Genomic DNA, 19,395 nt, shown 5'->3' with positions numbered 1-19,395 from the left:
ATACATAGAGTTCAGAAATTACTTCTTACCTGATGGATAGCTATACTTTTATATTTCTTTAATAAAATCTATTTCAAACATTGTTATCAGAACTTCATTTCCTAAACACAGCAAGAAAAAAATACTGTTATGTGTTATTTGTTTTCATAAAATTTAGAACTTAATTTTGAATATTTAATACTTTCAAGAACAATAAACTGAGATTATACTAGATCAAAATTCATATCAATATATTTCAAATATATTATGAACCTCCATGTTAGAGTACTTAATGTAGATTGAAATGTCTTTTATAAGTTTAATTATGCCACATATCAAGTGAATTTGTTTTATAAACAAAGGGTTGCATTCAGAACAGGAACAAAAAATTGACATTTGTGCTTGTAGATATTTTATTTGAATAAATGCTTTTTAAGTTTTGACAATGAATACACATCTTTCTTCTTCATCTTCTCTAACCTAAAGGAGATTTACACACAGTCGCTAAGAAATAAACTGAAATACAGGCATACCTTAGAGATTTAGTGCAGGCTCAGTTCTTGACCACCACAATAAAGCAAATATCATAATAAAGACAGCCTTTTTGCAATATCTGTCTTTTCTTGTCTATTTGGTAAATTTTTACTCATTCTTCTATATAGCACACCTTATATATATACATATATATAACCCTAACCCTAACCCTACATTATGCTGTAGTCTATTAAGTGTGCATTATGTCTGAAAGACGATGTGCATATGAATGTTAAAGCATTTTATTGCTAAAAAATGCTAACCATCATCTGAGCCTTCACCAAGTTGCAATCTTATTGCTGGAGCAGGATCTTGCCCTGAGGTTGATGACTGCTGACCAATCAGGGTGGTTGGCTGCTGAAGGGTGGGGTGGCTGCAAAACAAATTCACTTGATATATGGCATAATTAAACTTATAAAAGACATTTCAATCTACATTAAGTACTCTAACATGGAGGTTCACAATACATTTGAAATATATTGACATGAATTTTGATCTAGTATAATCTCAGTTTATTGTTCTTGAAAGTATTAAATATTCAAAATTAAGTTCTAAATTTTATGAAAACAAATAACACATAACAGTATTTTTTTCTTGCAGTGTTTAGGAAATGAAGTTCTGATAACAATGTTTGAAATGCTATTTCCTGTCCAAAAACAGCATTTATTGGTGAGCATGATTACAGAGGGGACAGTGCTGATGCTCTCCTGCATGCAGGGCCGGCATCTGTCCAGGGGACCATGATTAGGGATGTATCTGACCCCACAGCCAACCAGGAGGAGCAGCTTTTCTGTCACCATGTTTTCAAACTAATCTGTATTAAACTGAGTAAATCCTCAGATGTGGATCTTCTGGCGCCCCGGGAACTTGAACTCGGCCTGGCGGAGGGCTTGGATCACATGATCTTTGTTCTGCAGCCTGGTGCAGGCGGGCATTATCATTTGGCCAATGTGGACCCTGGCCACTGTGCCCAGGGACTTTCCAAAGACCCTGCGCGTATCTGTCTGGAGTCTATCAACTCTAGCACAAGGCAACATCCTGTTGATGCAGATAACCTGGAAGAGGTGGAGCCACAGTTGGATGTGAAAACCGTCTTTACCACCGCTTTTCGCCATGTACGGATGGCACAGATATGGGCAACCTCCAGGGCTTCAGAGGAGAGCTGCTCATGCACATCGGACGCCGTGGGCCGCAGAGTGGGAACTCATCCAGTTCGGCCTTCTTATGCCCCAATTCGAAGATGCGGATCTCAGCATCAGGGACACCTCGGCAGAAGCGGGACTTTGGGTATAACTTGTTCTTACAATACCAGTAACATCGGGCGGGGCAGCGGCCCATGGCGACACCAGATCTTCAGCAACATGCGGAAGGGAAAAAGCACACCTTAGCCAATGGCACCCCACTCCAGTACTCTTTGCCTGGAAAATCCCATGAACGGAGGAGGCTGGTGGGCTGCAGTCCATGGGGTCCCTAAGAGTCGGACACGACTGAGAGACTTCACTTTCACTTTTCACTTTCATGCATTGGAGAAGGAAATGGCACCCCACTCCAGTATTCTTGCCTGGAGAATCTCAGGGACAGAGGAGCCTAGTGGGCTGCCGTCTATGGGGTCGCACAGAGTCGGACAGGACTGAAGCGACTTAGCAGCAGCAGCAGCAGCAGCAGCAGCGATACTGGGGGAGTGGCTCCTCACTACTGCAATACGGTGGATATTGCAATAATGTGAATCACAGTGAATTTTTGGTTTCCCAGTACATATAAAACTTATGCTTACATTATGCTATAGTCTATTAAGTGTGCATTATGTCTAAAAGACAATGTGCATACCAAATGTTAAAGTATTTTGTGCATACAAATGTTAAAGTATTTTATTGCTAAAAAATGCTAACCATCATCTGAGACTTCACCAAGTTGCAATCTTGTTGCTGGTGCAGGGTCTTGCCCTGAGGTTGATGACTGCTGACCAATCAGGGTGGCTGGCTGCTGAATGGTGGGATGGCTGCAACAATTCCTTAAACTGAGACAGTGATGAAGTTTGCGGCATCTTTTCCTTTCAGGAATGATTTCTCTGTAGCAAGCAGTGCTGTTTGATAGCATTTTACATACAGGAGAAGTTCCTTGAAGTCAATCCTTTCAAACCCTGGCAATGCTTTATCAACTAAATTGATGCAATATTCTAAATTCTTTGCTGTCATTTCAGCAATCTTTACAGCATCTTCACTAGGAATCATTTTCTGTGCTCATCCATAAGAAGCAACTGCTCAAATGTTAAAGTTTTACCATGAAATTGCAGCAATTTAGTCAACACCTCAGGCTCCACTTCTAACTCTAGTTTTTTTTCCATTTCCATGACACCTTCAGTGACTTCCTCCACGAAGCTTTGGACCCCTCATCCATGAGGGGAGTCATCCATGAGGATTGAAATCAATCTGAAGTCCCTGTTAATGTTGATATTTGGACCTCTTCCTGTGAATCACAAATGTTTTTTAATGGCACCTAGAATGGTGAATCGTTTCCAGAATGTTTTCAATTGATTTTACCCAAATATATTAGAGGAATCACTGTCTAAGGTAGCTATAGCCTTAAACATGCATTATTTAACATAATCTGAAAGTCAAAATGACTCCTTGATCCATGGGCTATAGAATAGATGTTGTGTTTCCAAGCATGAAAACATTCCTCTCGTCCATCTCCATTGGAGCTCCTGGGGACCAGGTACATTGTCAATGAGCAGCAACATTTTGAAAGGAATCTTTTTCCTGGGCAGTAGGTCTCAGCAGTGGCCTTAAAATATTCAGTAATCCACGTTGTAAACAGATGTGTTGTCATGAAGACTTGTTACATTAACAGAGTTCAGGCAGAGTAGAGTTGGCATAGTTCTCAAGGGCCCCAGAATTTTCAGAATTGGTGAGTGAACACTGGCTTCAACTTAAAATACCAGCTGCATTAGCTCCTGACAAGAGAGTCAGCCTATTCTTTGAAGCTTTGAAGCTAGGCAGTGTCTTCTCTTCTCCCGCTATGAAAGTTTTAGATGGTGTCACCTTCCAATATCAGACTGTTTCATCTAAATGGAAAATCTGTTGTTTGCGGTCACCACCTCCATTTATGATCTTAGCTAGATCTCCTGGGTGACTTGCTGTTTCACCTTACACTTCTGTGTTATGGAGATGGCTTCCTTCCTTCAGCCTTAGGAACTGACCTCTGCTACCTTCAGACTTTTCTTTTGCAACTTCCTCAGCTCTCTTAGACTTCATAGAATTAAAAAGAGTTTGCTCTGGATTAGGCTTAAGGGAATGTTGTAGCTGATTTGATCTTCTAACCAGACCACTAAACCTTTCTCCATATTGGCAATAAGGTAATTTGCTTTCTTATCCTTTGTGTGTCCATTAGGGTTACACTTTTAATTTCCTTTAAGACTTTTTCTTTACATTCAAAACTTGGCTAACTGTTTGGCACAAGAGGTCTGCCTAGCTCTTGGCCAGTCTTGGCTTACAACATGTCTTCCTCACTAAGCTGAATCATTTCTAGCTTTTGATTTAAAGTGACAGACATGCGACTCTTGCTCTCAACTAAACACTTGTAGGGTGATTAATTGTCCTAATACAATATTGTTGTATCCCAAGGACAGGGAGAGAGACAGGAAATAGTCAGTGGAGCAGTCACAACAGGCATGATGTTTATCATTTAAATTCACCATCTTACATGGGTACAGATTGTTATGCCCTAAAACAATTACCATAGTAACAACAAGAATCACTGATCACGGATCGCCATAACCAATAATAAAAATGTTGGAAATATGAGAATTACCAATATGCAACAAAGATGCAAAGTGAGACGATGCTATTGGAAAACCGGTGCTGACAGACTTGCTAAATGCGGGGTTGTGAAGGTTTCTTCAACATGTAAAAAATACACTATTTTAAAAGATAATAAAAACAGGCTTTGTCTGTATTATAGGATAAATTCAGCTTTATCTCTAGAAAAAGGAGTTTTAGTGTGAGGCAGAGATTCTGAAATACACCAAGCATGATATTTTAATACAGATTCTCTTGTCCAAGGTTACATGTGCTGCAGGTCGGGACAGGCTGCCCCCAAATGTGCCAAAGTGGCATATTGATTATTTTGAATCAAGATTAAAGGAGAGCCAGCTGGAACAAAAAGAACACTCTGGCCCTCCTTTGTCCCCATGAGAGCAGGAAACAAAGCTCCCATGGGAAGGTGCCCCACCTTTGGCCGTGGATGGAGGGCATCCTTATTGACAGAGAGAGGGGACTCAAGGTCCCGAAAGCTGTCTGAACAAACTGTGTTACCTCTTCATTTATCTGCTACCCCAAGGAAGACCTCTTAGTTTCATCAAATATTCACAACTACTTGATTCTTCGTCGAAAAAGGTACATTAACAACCTGATGCATTCACTTCTTAGCTCCCTTACCTATAGGGCCTCCACATTGATACAAATTCAATTCGTTTTTCTCCCTTTAATCCATCTATGTCAATCTGATTATTAGATTAGCCAAAAGACCTCAGAAGGGTATAGGAACACCCCTCCCTCAAAACGTAACCTAAGCTTCACAGTGGAACTGCTGTATCTACTAACACTTTACAATTTCAGTTCCTTTTCTTTATTGTCAAAACCTAGAAAATAACCTTGACAAACAAAATGTAACAGTCATGATTTTTATCATACAGGTGCATAGTATACATTTTTAAGTTTAATAATTTTTAAAGAACCGCAGATTTTTTCAACAAAAAGTTTTATTACACTATTATTTTAAAGGGAAAGATTATGCACAACTTTTCCCCTGAAAATCTTTTAAGCTGCAACTTCCCAAAGTGTAGCTAAATCAGTATTGTAATGTTATTTATTCTAATTCATAAAACTTAAAAGATGGGCCAACATATTGATTATTTTGACATCAGTGATGTAAAATAATTTATGCTTCTAGAAACATACAATTAAGGAGCTAAAAATAAATAACCTTTAATAAAGCATTTATTTTAAAGAAAGCCTAGAGTTTCAGAAAATATAGACTATTAGAGAGAATGTAATTCATCCAGCATTGGAAAATACGACCATGTGTAGTCAGAGTGTCCATGAGAAACCTAGAGAAGCTATTTATGTTGGGAACCATGGATTATAAACCAGTGCATTATGAATGAATTATTGTTCCTTAATCAGATTTCATCAAGTTGATCTCTCCATCAGTGGCTGATTTATGTATTTATGACTCACAGTACTGCATATTTGCATCATGAATAAACTATAACTTTTTTCTATAGACAACTTTCTATTGATATACCTCTTTTGGAGATTGTTCAAGTAGGATCAGTGGTTGTAGCTAGTAGTGAAATATCTAAAGAGAAGTTGGACAAGAAATAATAAAAATATTTTTTAAATGACTACTGATTGGGATCCTTTCATGGACTTGTTAACAGTAGTCTTTAAGGGAAATGGTTCGTTAAAACAATCAAGAAAACATAAATCAAGTAAGTATACAATTATGTTCAAAATAGCTTTTTCTAAGGCTTAGAAATTGCATCAAAGGAAAATAATGTTATTTTTGTTCATTAGGTGGCAAATTGTCTATCCAATCCATAATTCCAGGTCTAGAAGTAATGCAGTACCAAAAATCCATGCATTTCTATATGTAGAGCTACTGTGTATGAACTGGTGCAGACTCTGTAAAACAGTGCTCAATATGTGTATACTCCTGTGAAAAGTTCATACTACATAGGAAGCAGCTAGTACAGTAACCCCAGGAAAAGGTTTAGCCAAAAACTCATTTAATAGAAAACATAAAAAACTGAAAATAAATAATCTGAGCATTCAATAGAATAAGATATAAAAGAATACAAGACATGTAAGGAAGAGAAACGACTGAGGGAAAAAGTAATTAAATGAAATAGAACCTGAAAACAAAACAAAAAAATACACAATTGATATGGTCAATAAAAATAATTTCCTGTATTTTGAAGTAGAACCCAAAATATATCTAACAAAACTGAACAAAAATAACATAATAGCTCATATAATATAAAAGTGTAAAATAGATATGTCTCTATATAAACTTTTTATTTTAAAATATGTAAGTTATCATTAAAATATTCACTATGTTTGAAAACATGAGTGAAACAATGTTTCTAGAAATTTCTTAATATTTAGAAATACACGAATTACCAAAATTGACCAAAGAATAAAAATAGGTGTCTCATCCAGAATCATTTTGCAAAAATTATTTTTCTGTAATTTCAACAGATAATCCTTATACACATTGTTCCATAATATAGAAAAAATCCAATATTATCAAAATGTATGAAACTACTATAACTTGATCTTAGGATGATATAAGGCATCTCATGTAAAGAAAATTATAAGCTTGTCAAACTTATAAATAAAGATGAATTAAAAAGGTCAAGAACCTTGCAGGGGTTGGTACTGATAACACACTGTGAACTGTGCAGCATGATTGACCTAACCTTCGACTGCAGTCATATATTTAAAATATTTATATATCATAGACAAGAAAGTTTTTTTCAATAATGCTCCAAATTTAGAAAATCTACCAATGTTATTTCATCACATAAATGATATGATCAAAGTAAACAGATGAAGAAAATATAATTGATAAACCTTAATGCCTATTCATTGGAGAAGGCAATGGCACCCCACTCCAGTACTCTTGCCTGGAAAATCCCATGGACAGAGAAGCCTGGTAGGCTGCAGGCCATGGGGTCTCGAACAGTTGGACACGACTGAGTGACTTCACTTTCACTTTTCACTTTAATGCACTGGAGAAGGAAATGGTAACCCACGCCAGTGTTCTTGCCTGGAGAATCTCAGGGACAGCAGAGCCTGATGGGCTGCCGTCTATGGGGTCTCACAGAGTCAGACACGACTGAAGAGACTTAGCAGCAGCAGCAGCAGCAGCAATGCCTATTCATGACTAAAAGCACCATAAAAAAAACTAGGAGTAGAAAGTTACTTCCTTAGTCTATGAAAGATAGTTCTCCCTCTTCCTCAAGAAGACAAATCTAAAGTAAAGATCATCTCTGACTGGTATAACTTTACTAGTATTCAGTAAGAATAAATGCATGAGTGCCTGGTATCACTTCTGCTGTTCAACACTGTCCTAGAGCTCCTTCTCAGAAAGACAAAACTATGGCGAAAGTAAAGAAAAGGTATGAGAATCACAGAGCAGAGTCAAAACTGACATGTTCTACAGAAAACATATATTAAGCCTTTGACTGTGTGGATCACAATAAACTGTAGAAAATTCTGAAAGAGATGGGAATACCAGATCACCTGACCTGCCTCTTGAGAAACCTGTATGCAGGTTAGGAAGCAACAGTTAGAACTGGACATGGAACAACAGACTGGTTCCAAATAGGAAAAGGAGTATGTCAAGGCTGTATATTGTCACCCTGCTTATTTAACTTATACGCAGAGTACATCATGAGAAACGCTGGGCTGAAAGAAGCACTAGCTGGAATCAAGATTGCCAGGAAAAATATCAATAACCTCAGATATGCAGATGATACCACCCTTATGGCAGAAAGTGAAGAGGAACTCAAAAGCCTCTTGATGAAAGTGAAAGAGGAGAGTTAAAAAGTTGGCTTAAAGCGCAACATTCAGAAAATGAAGATCATGGCATCTGGTCCCATCACTTCATGGCAAATAGATGGGAAACAGTGGAAATAGTGTCAGACTTTATTTTTTGGGCTCCAAAATCACTGCAGATGGTGATTACAACCATGAAATTTAAAAGACGCTTACTCCTTGGAAGAAAATTTATGACCAACCTAGATAGCATATTCAAAAGCAGAGACATTACTTTCCCTACAAAGGTCCGTCTAGTCAAGACTATGGTTTTTCCAGTGGTCATGTAAGGATGTGAGAGTTGGACTGTGAAGAAAGCTGAGCGCCTAAGAATTGATGCTTTTGAACTGTAGTGTTGGAGAAGACTCTTGAGAGTCCCTTGGACTCCAAGGAGATCCAACCAGTCCATCCTAAAGGAGATCAGCCCTGGGTGTTCTTTGGAAGGAATGATGCTAAAGCTGAAACTCCAATACTTTGGCCACCTCATGGGAAGAGTTGACTCATTGGAAAAGATTCTGATGCTGGGAGGGATTGGGGGCAGGAAGACAAGGGGACGACAGAGGATGAGATGGCTGGATGGCATCACTGACTCAATGGATGTGAGTTTGAGTGAACTCCGGGAGTTGGTGATGGACAGGGAGGCCTGGCATGCTGCGATTCATGGGGTCACAAAGAGTCAGACACGGCTGAGCAACTGAACTGAACTAAACTGATGATCATTATATGAGCCCAGAGAATCTAAAAACTCTTAGAATGAATAAGAAAGTTCAAAAGTTGCTGGATATCAGGTCAGCATGTGAAATTTAGTAGTGTTCCATTAAACCAGCATTCATCAAATAGAAATTTTAGTAGAGAAATGTTGAGGAGTAAAATTTTGTAAAATAAAATGGGATAAAGTTTACCAAACTGTGATACATTTTGGAAAGGAAAATTTAAGAAAATAAAGGGAGACATGATTAAATTAGGCATTGCAATATGTTGACATATTTAAAAATGAATTAATCAATGAACTCTATTCTAATCAAAATCCCATCAGGATTTATTTAGAGAACTTTTTTTTTTTTTTCTGATACAGGAAAACATTATTAAAGCAAAGAATGGAATAGAATTTTATTTATTGTTTTGGCCATGCTGTGCAGCATATGGCATCTTACTTCCCCAACCAGGGATATAACCCGTGCTTTCTGAATTGAAAGCACAGAGTCTTAACCACTGGACAACCAGGGAAGTCTCGGAACATAATTTTAAAGGAAGTTTTTAAGCGGACTCCATCTCTAGCACCTTGCTTCTTACATCTTCCTTGAGGAAGCATGCACGATTACTTCGACCTTTTCCAGTGCTGCTGCTTTGCCTGCTCTTAGTAAAATCATCTTCCTTTCTGATTCTTGTTTTTCAGGAGTCATATATATTTCTTTACTCTTCTTTCATTTTGAATAATGGTCTTAATCTGTTTGGCATCCTACAATGTTACAGCTCAGTTATCATATTTTGTATTTCTTTTTTTCTAACTGAATCTTGATTTTGTCTAAAACGCTGACGTGTTTTAACTTTTACTTGCTCTAGAACTTTATTCAATAAAACTGAAAGATATTTTGCAGGCAAGCCTTTGCAAGAACATTAAATATTGATTATAAGAATTGTATGGGAGAACAATTGTACACATAAATTTTATAAAGCCCAATTTCTGCTCATACCTAAAAATATTATTTTAAAAAAGGAAGAGAGACAACTAAGGAAAAATAACTTTTTTTTTCCAAAACAAGTAAATAGCATGAAATGATCCTTAGTAATCAATCCTCAGGTGCATTTCTATTAAAACCAAAAATATGACATAAATACTTGCTATCACTGCTAATAAAATCTCATTAACATTTAAAATGTGCATCCCCAACATCCAGTAATTCTTGCAGAAGGAAGAAATCCTTAACAGGTGGGTACATGAAAATGTTTCTTCGTAATAAGGAACATAAAAAAGCAATATAAAAGTCTACCAATATGACACAAAAGAGTAAAATAAGTAGTTCATTTCTATGAATCATTAAAATACAACAGTTAAATGCAGATTTCTCTCTTAAACATGTGTTTGTGTGTGTGTATCAAAAAGTTCATCTCAGTGTCATAATATTAATAAAGTAAAACAACCTAAATAGCTACATATAGGAGTGTTTTATAGAACATAAAAAGTTAGGCTAAAGTTTAAATTATGACAGAATTTAGTGAGTTACCTGAAATCTAAGATCTGTGTCCCTCTCCTGGAAAACACAGAGACTGTAATGTGAGAGTCACAGAGGATTAAATGTGATATTACAAGTAAACCACTTATTAGAGTTTCTGACACTCTGATAAGGTTTCAGAAAAGGACAGGTGCTATCATTATTGTTAATATAATTCTTATTTTATTATTTATATCTGTAAGTCAAATTATTTGATTTTATTTGGATTCCAAGTATCAGTGATCATATGATAATATCATTTAACTTCATTTATAATATTGCATTTTAAATATATGCAAATATGTTTATAATTTATTTAATTGCTTTCTTGTTTAGGTGAAAGGTTAAAATACATTCTTACCTTTTTTTTACTTCTGTTTATTTTTCAAATAGTTATTTACCAGTCCTACTTATTAAACAATTCATTGATTCATCAATTTTGGGGCCACGTCTATTGTTATATGTGTACTCATACTTGGGCTTATGATGCAGTGGATTTATTTTGACGGAAGCTTAGGCTTCATCTGTATAATACCAATTTAATCATTGTGCCATAGTAGGTTTTAGCACTGAGATCAAGTTGCTTATTATTACTTTTTTTTTAAAACAAAACATAGATGTATTTCTCACTTGTTTGTTCTTCCATATAAACTTCAAGGTTACTTTTACAAGTTCTTAAAAAATAAATCTAAAAAAAAAAACAGAGAAAAGGAAGAATGGCAAAAAAGTAGAGAGAAGGTTATTAAAAAGAAAAAGGAGAGGAGAATGGGAAAGAGGGCAAAGATAAAAATGCTGCAATAATATGTAGGGTTCGGCTTCCCAGGAGGCGCAGCGATAAAAATACAACCATCAGTGCAGGAGACTCGGGACACACAGATTTCCTGGGTCAGGAAGATCCCCTGGAGAAGGAAATGGCAACCCCCTCCAGAATCCTTGCCTGGAAAAGTCCGTAGATAGAGAATCCTGGTGGGATGCAGCCTATGGAGTCACAAAGAGTCAGACACAACGGAGCGACTAAGCACACACACAAAAACAGGGGGTAGTTTGGAGAGCAGTGATAGTCGTACAACACTCAGTTTAACCAGCAAGGGACGTGGTAAATCTCTCTATGATATTTAAATAGATTTGCATAGTTTAGCTTAAAGTGGATTTTAAATGTGGTGCTATGGCTTAAATCACTGGATGAATGATGAGAATAAAAATCTGTCCTTTAAATACCACTTGATATATTGCACATCACTCACATGTGGAATCTAAAATATGACACAAATGAACTCATCTTTGAAAGGGAAATAGGCTCACAGGCACAGAAAACAGACGTGTGGTTGCCACGGGGAGAGGAGTGGGTGAGCTGGATTGGGAGTCTGTGATTAGTGGATGCACACTAGTATATACAGAATGGATAAACAACAAGGCTTTACTCTATAGCACAGGGAACTATCTGCAACATCCCGTGAAAAACCAAAATGAAAAAGAACGTGAAAAGGAGTGTATATGTACATATACCTGAATCAAATACTCTGCTGCATAGTAGAAATTATACAAAACTGCAAATCACCTCTACTTCAGAAAAACAAAGAAATAAATAGGTCATTTTTATACAAAAGTATTAGGCAATAAAATGTTCATATACAGTACTTCTCAGGTAACCACAAACTTTACTTACATATTATCTGCTGCTGCTGCTGCTAAGTCGCTTCAGTCGTGTCCAACTCTGTGCGACCCCATAGATGGCAGCCCACCAGGCTTCCTCATCCCTGGGATTCTCCAGGCAAGAACACTGGAGTGGGTTGACATTTCCTTCTCCAGTGCATGAAAGTGAAAAGTGAAAAGGAAGTGGCTCAGTCATGTCCGACTCTTAGTGACCCCATAGACGGCAGCCCATCAGGTTCTCCTGTCCTTGGGATTCTCCAGGCAAGAACACTGTAGTGGGTTGCCATATCCTTCTCCAATGCATGAAAGTGAAAAGTGGAAGTGAAGTTACTCAGTCGTCCCCAACTCTTAGCGACCCCATGGACTGCAGCCCACCAGGCTCCTCCATCCATGGGATTTTCTAGGCAAAAGTACTGGAGTGGGGTGCCATTGCCTTCTCCGTACATATTATCTAGCTGGTCTCATAAAAACATTTCCCATCTTTCCATTACTATTTTGGAAGACAGGCAAGTATGATGATAAGGAGAAAAATCTGACAGTAAAATAGATTAGCAGTTTCATATTTAAAAAACTTAAGACTTAATCTGAGGAAAGACAAGTTGGATCACCCACCAGAAAACAGAACCTAAAAGAAGATTAAGGAGAAAATAAACAGGCTACTTAACACCAACTGCAGTCTATACAATAAAACAGACCATACATTGACATGAATCAGCCATGGGTGTACATGTGTCCCCCATCCTGAACTCTCCCACCTCCCACCCCATCCCATCCCTCAGGGTTGTCCCAGTGCACCAGCTTTGAGTGCCCTGTATGGTAAAAACCAGTATAATAGTGTAATTAGCCTCCAATTAAAATTAATTAATTAATACAAAAATTAAAACAGAAAATGTATGGCTGAACCATACACAATGTGATCACAGAAGCATAGTAACGCTGTGGACGCCTTGAAAAAAACCTACTCAATATTCTCTAATAATCTATATGGGAAAAGAATCTGAAAAAGAATGGATATATTTATATGCATAACTGAATCCCTTTGCTGAACCCTGAAGCTAATGGCAACATTGTAAACCCATTATGCTATTGTTGTTGTGCTTCTCTGGTAGTTCAGTTGGTAAAGAAACCGCCTGCAATGCAGGAGACCCGGGTTCAATTCCTGGGTCGGGAAGATCTGCTGGAGAAGGGATAGGCTGCCCACTCCAATATTCTTGGGCTTCCCTGGTGGCTCAGCTGGTAAGGAAACCACTGATAGTGTGGGAGACCTGGGGTCAATCCTGGGTTGGGAAGATCCCCTGGAGAAGGGAACTTGCTACCCACTCCAGTATTCTGGCCTGGAGAATCCCATGGACAGAGGAGCCTGGCGGGCTACAGTCCATGGGGGTCACTAAGAGTCAGACACAACTAAGTGACTTTCACTTTCTCAGTTGTTACTTAGTCGCTAAGTTGTGTCCAACTCTTTGACGACCCCCTGGACTCTAGCCTGCCAGGTACTCTTCTGTCCATACTTCAATATAAAATAAAAACTAAAATTAAAAAAAAAGAAAAGAAAACCAAGCAACGCCCCTGCAGGTACTCAGAGGGGCTGCCAGGGATACTGAAGGACTGCCCAGACCACAGGAGATGTGGAGAAGATACATCAGTGGATGCAGAGTCCAATTCAGGCCCAAGGGAGCCAGCACCAGAGACTGTGGGCAGACAGAGCCTGCCCCCAGGAGGTGCCAACTAAGTCCTGGTTGAGTCAAAAGATGGAACCGAATAGGGAAGTTTAGGGTGTCTGTGTAAAGTCACAAATCCAACTGGGAGGAGGGGAGCCCTGCCCTGAAGGGCATGGAGCTGAGCTGGCTGCAGGAACCTCCCCAGAACTTGCTGCTCTGAGCAACAACCTCAGGACCACCGGGCAGGAGCCAGAACGCTGGGGGAGGTTGCTGGAAAGGAAACCTGGTGAACTGACTTCTTTTTTCCCAACATGGAAATAGCCCAAGCTATTTAGCTAGAAGTCAAGGTGAAAAAAAAAAGCTGATATATTTTAAAAATTATGTTTGGCAAAAAGAAAAATGAGAGCATTTGAATAGTTTCCCTTGCTTCCCCTCTATATTATACATCTAACTGCAACTGGCAAATGTATTCAGGGAACTGAATATGCTGCTCTTACGGCGTCAGCGCACGGGCTCCAATCGGACACCAAATCCTGTTAGATTTCATACCCAGTTAGGTCTTACGAGGGGAATATCACAGCAAATGGCACCGTCTTCTCTCGCTGGAATGCAATCAATAAAAAAGTCAAGCCCACCTGCACTGCAGCTGCTACTTCACAGACTCTTTGCCAGAAGCCACTATTTAATAGAGCTGTGGGTATGTTATGTTTGTGGTTTTCCTTCTGACAAAAAGTAAGATGAGTTGGACTGAAGGTTTGCCTTGACTTGCTTTTATAGTTTCTATTGTTTTTTTTTTTTAGGAAACAATACTTGGTAGTGTCATTTTATTTAGTTCTCTTGAAAGCAATCCTTTGATATTTTATGAATTACTTATCTCATTCTAATAAGGCTGAACATGTAAAATTAACCTCCTATACATTCCTAATTAGTTTTTAATGAATTTTAGTTTCTCTGTTAGGAAAAGATCTATCCAACTAACTACTAGGAATTTAATCTCCATTACTGAAGCATATGACAACCATCCCAAGGGGAAAAATGTCCTTGAGGTGTGTGTGTGTGTGTGTGTGAGAGTGAGAGAGAGAGTCAGAAAGAGAGTCATTCTCAGAAATAACTAAAATACCTAATTTTTTCCCTTCAACTTTGATGGCATATGGAGCCAGGATCATTTACAACTAATGAATGACTTCATTATGAAACACTGAGAAAAACAAAAATTATGATATTCAGGTATACTGAATTGCTTGCTTCTGCTTACGCCCTATGCTTTTAATCAAGATTTAATAAAAAAAAATGGAACTAACTAGCTAATTACATAATTAAATTGAATTTTCCAACTTAAAAAGACATTGACTAGAAGGAAACCAATGGTACACATAGTGTAGTAAAGGAATAATTTTTTTAAAAATTAAGACATTACTTTAGTTAATGAACAAGCATTCATGGGATTTTCTTAGGCTAAATTTTATAATGTATGGTAATATAATGAAATAATTTGTGCTATTAACATTCATTTTCTTCAACTATAACCCTTGTCTTTTACCTCTCAATTGACCTCATTTCTTTGACTTTTCTGGAAAGAAAAGTTTTTACATATGGAGAAAATTTTTGTTAATACAATAATCTATGTTTGAACTGTATTTGAGTTTAAGAAATACTGGATATGCATTTTGGAAATATCTTGTACACAAAAGAATCAATTTGATTTAAAGACTTTATAAGGACCACTTACATAACATTAGGCCACGTCAAAAGTGAAATGTAAAAGTAATCTGGAATAAGGAAAGCAGTGGCCAAATGTTTCACACATTACACTAAAAGTAAAAAGAGGCCAGACTGCAACTAATACAGACAATGGAGAAAAAGGATTTGCCAAGAACGCTAGTTAATGAGGAGCACATGTTTTTTTAGGCAAAAATAGGTGAATTATCTTTTAAGAACTGAATAGAATATCTTAAAAAAGTTCAGAGTAATAATATAAATCTTTTCTACTCATAAATAAATAGAAAATTAAATATTTTGGAATATATTGATTACATTTTCATTTTGTCTCAGATATATGGAAAATAAATGCTTTTATTGAATAGATATGTACTCTATATAATTCTAAATAATAATAGGGCACAAGCCATCAAAAAAACACATATTTAAATTACCCAGATTGTGTGTAATTTAGTTATTTTCTCAGCTGGTAAGGAAAACGTCAAGGTAGGCTGACACTTTATCATGGGAAGCCTCTCTCAACTGAATAATCTTTCTGGCTTTGTAAGCCATAACAGCTCACAGCATAGGATTTCATATTCTGGGTACCTAGTATATTTAAATAACTTTGAAATTATGCATGTTTGCAGGTATGTATATATAAAACTGTCAGTCTCAGAAATCACTCATTTGAGATAAAAAAACTGGTTGAAACTCAAAATGAATGAATCAATGTAGTTACCCTAAGCAGCTTTTAGGATTAGTAGAGGGGTGTTCCGGAGAAGGCAATGGCAACCCACCCCAGTACTCTTGCCTGGAAAATCCCATGGGCGGAGGAGCCTGGTAGGCTGCAGTCCATGGACTCGCGAAGAGTCGGACACGACTGAACGACTTCACTTTCACTTTTCACTTTCATGCACTGGAGAAGGAAATGGCAACCCACTCCAGTGTTCTTGCCTGGAGAATCCCAGGGACAGGGGAGTCTGGTGGGCTGCCGTCTATGGGGTTTCACAGAGTCGGCCACAACTGGAGCGACACAGCAGCAGCAGCAGAGGGGTGTTCAAACAGACAAATAAGTGACTCATAATCCCACAAGCAAACTAACATATATGTCATAAAGCTCAAAACAGTTCTGAATACACACAATGGAAGGAACACTTAATCATTCATTCACTATGAGGAAATAAGTTACAACTGAAAGTTTTTTAACAATAAAAGTGACACAATGAAATTAGTTCTCAGTACTGATTTTGTTACAGTTGTGTTCCTGTAAGTGGACACCTGTCAGCAAACAAGGGATAACGAGTGAAAGAGAGAAAACTGGTGCTCCAATAACTAAGGTGCTGAAAATGCCAGTGGTGATGATAGTGGTTTGACAGGGATGCTGGGATGCTGCTGCTGCTGGCGATGCCTGGACTGACTAGTTACTGAGTGCTTCATGTGTATCAAGAACTTGCTAAGAGTTAATATCCATTACCTCTAATCTTGATAGCAATTTTGCAAGGACAATTTTTCTCTGCTACGTGAACAAATGAGCCTTAGAATAATTAAATAGCTCTCCTTGGGTCACATTCATGTATAATCAGAGGCCAGAATGGAAGGGTGAGTCTGCAAAGCTCCACAGCCCACATATGTAATCTTTCACCAGGATATTTTCTGTTAGTGCTAGGAGAGGGACACATTACCAGGAACACATAATAAGGAGTTTCTCATCAAAGCTGCAAGTGAAATCAAGCAGCCAGTAGCATAAATATTGTAAACGAATAACAAAATCAGTAACTTTAGAGGTCAGTGGTAATACCAGAGAGCATAGCCATGAGTGGTAACCATGGCAACCAGACTGTACGTGACTAAAATGGTGGTAAGATTCCAAGTAGTTCCAAGAGATAAGGAGACGTGGTATTATTTTGAGGGACTTGAAAGCAAGACTAAAAGAAAGTTCTTTCTTTTTTTTTTTTTTTTTTGGTTTTGCTTATTATAATAGGAAATTCTCAAGCATCTTTAGAGTTCGCAGAAAAAGAGCTGTAAAAAGCGAGGCTGAAACTTGAGGAGCATATAGGGAAATGAAGGGGCACAGAATTAGAGAAATGAAACTGCATGTGAATAAAAGCACTGGTAGATAAGCTGGTGAAACCCAAGGATTTAGAAACTCTAGGTATTTTATTTTCAAATCAGTGGTCAGGTAGATAAAGAATCTTAGATTAAGAATCAGTCAGATCAATAGATGGAGATCAGGAAATATCAAGATTCAGACACTAACTTTAGAGGTTCCACTTAGCAAATAGAGAGTGCCCAAGAATGATTTTTTTTTTTTTAAAGTACAGACAAACAGAGAGTCCATACAAAGATGAAGAGGGTGAACAAAACACAATGATGGGGGAATCGGGTGATGCTCACACATCTGGGCAGGTCAGGGTCCTGGTTGAGATTCTGCTCTGGAAGAGGTTGTGCTCCTTCTGATACAGAACAGAAAGGCAGGGAAGGATGACTACACACAGATCTCTGACCAAATTGGAGGGGCGCTGACGGCATTCTCAACACTTTGTTGTTTCTAAAAGCACAGGGTAGCAGGGATCCGGGAGTGTGCAGAAGGCGTGAAGACGGGAGAAGAGCCAGGAGGTGTGTCCCAGCCATCCTGGGGACAGAATGACAGCCCCAGGAGTGAGAAATGGAGCTCAAAACGGAAAGCACATGTTCTGTAATTAAATGTCCATTATCACACTGCAAGGAACACTGTACCCAAACAATCATAATCACTCCTGAAAGTAAAAGTGTCCTCTGCGCAGAAGCAGTGTGTGTGCAACTATTAGAAGACTGGGGTTTGGGAATAAACAGTCAGTGTTCCTTGTAGCAACTTCTTCCACCATTAGATACAAACGTGTGAGAAACAAGACTGTCCTGAGCTCCCATCTGGTTTCTGGGCAGCGTGGGTAGCCCATGCAGACCTGGAGAGGTTTGTCTGGTACTGAATATGGCCTGCCGGAAAGCAAGCACCTTCACGATATCCTAACAAACAGATTTCCTTTTTTTTAAAGACTTTAAATTATTTTTATTGAAATATAGTTGATTCACAATGTTGTGTTAGTTTCAGGTGTATAGCAAAATAAATTTCAGTTTATGTGTTTTATAAATATATATATGTGTATATGTGTGTGTATATATATATATATGTGTGTGTGTGTGTGTGTGTGTGTGTATATAGGCTTCCTTGTGGCTCAGCTAGTAATGAATCTGCCTGCAATGCAGGAGACCTGGGTTTGATCCCTGGTTTGGGAAGATCCCCTGGAGAAAGGAAAGGCTACCCACTCCAGTATTCTGGCCTGGAGAATTCCACGGACTGTACAGTCCATGGGGTCACAACGAGTCGGACACGACTGAGCAACTTTCACTTCACTTTATATATGTGTGTGTGTGTATGTGTGTTTTAGTCTCTCAGTTGTGTCCAACTCTTTGCAACCTCAAAGACTGTAGCCCACAAGGTTCCTCTGTCTATAGGGTTCTCCAGGCAAGAATACTGGAGTGGGTTGCCATTTCCTTCTCCAAGGGATCTTTCCAACCCAAGTATTGAATCTGGGTCTTCTGCACTGCAGGCATATTTTTTCCCATCTGAGCCAGATTTTATACATATATATATATATATATATATATATATATGTATAAAATAATGAATCCATAGACTGAACTATATATATATATATATATATACACACATATTATTTTGTAGATTATTTTCCGTGATAGGTTATTACAAGATATTGAGTGGCATTCCCATGCTATATAGCAGATCCTTGTTGATTATCTATTTTATATATAGCAGTGTGTATATATTAATCCCAAACCCCTAATTAATCCCTCCCACCTTTTCCTTTTAGGAACCATAAGTTTGCTTTCCATGTCTCTGAGTCTATTTCTGTTTTGTAAATATGCAACCCACCATCACTCCAGCAAACAGATTTCCTAAACAATGAGCCTGAGCACTGAGTTCCCATTTTGTGTCCATACCTGAGCATTCGCCTGCTTCCACAAGCCCAGCTTTTGGTGCTGCCTCTGTGGCCACTG

The 19,395-nt window shown here is 38.1% G+C and overlaps 1 protein-coding gene and 1 pseudogene across 2 annotated transcripts in view; both read right to left on the bottom strand.

Annotated features, from left to right (window-relative positions):
• ADGRB3 (adhesion G protein-coupled receptor B3) overlaps positions 1–19,395 on the bottom strand; it is an 881,695-nt gene that overhangs the window by 710,282 nt on the left and 152,018 nt on the right. The window lies entirely within an intron of this gene.
• On the bottom strand, positions 1,331–6,494 carry LOC133253658 (large ribosomal subunit protein uL16-like; annotated as a pseudogene).

The sequence above is a fragment of the Bos javanicus genome, chromosome 9 (assembly GCF_032452875.1).
Source record: "Bos javanicus breed banteng chromosome 9, ARS-OSU_banteng_1.0, whole genome shotgun sequence".
NCBI classification, from domain to species: Eukaryota; Metazoa; Chordata; class Mammalia; order Artiodactyla; family Bovidae; genus Bos; species Bos javanicus.
Note: the sequence above shows the minus strand (reverse complement) of the source record. Positions and strands in the feature narration are given on the sequence as shown.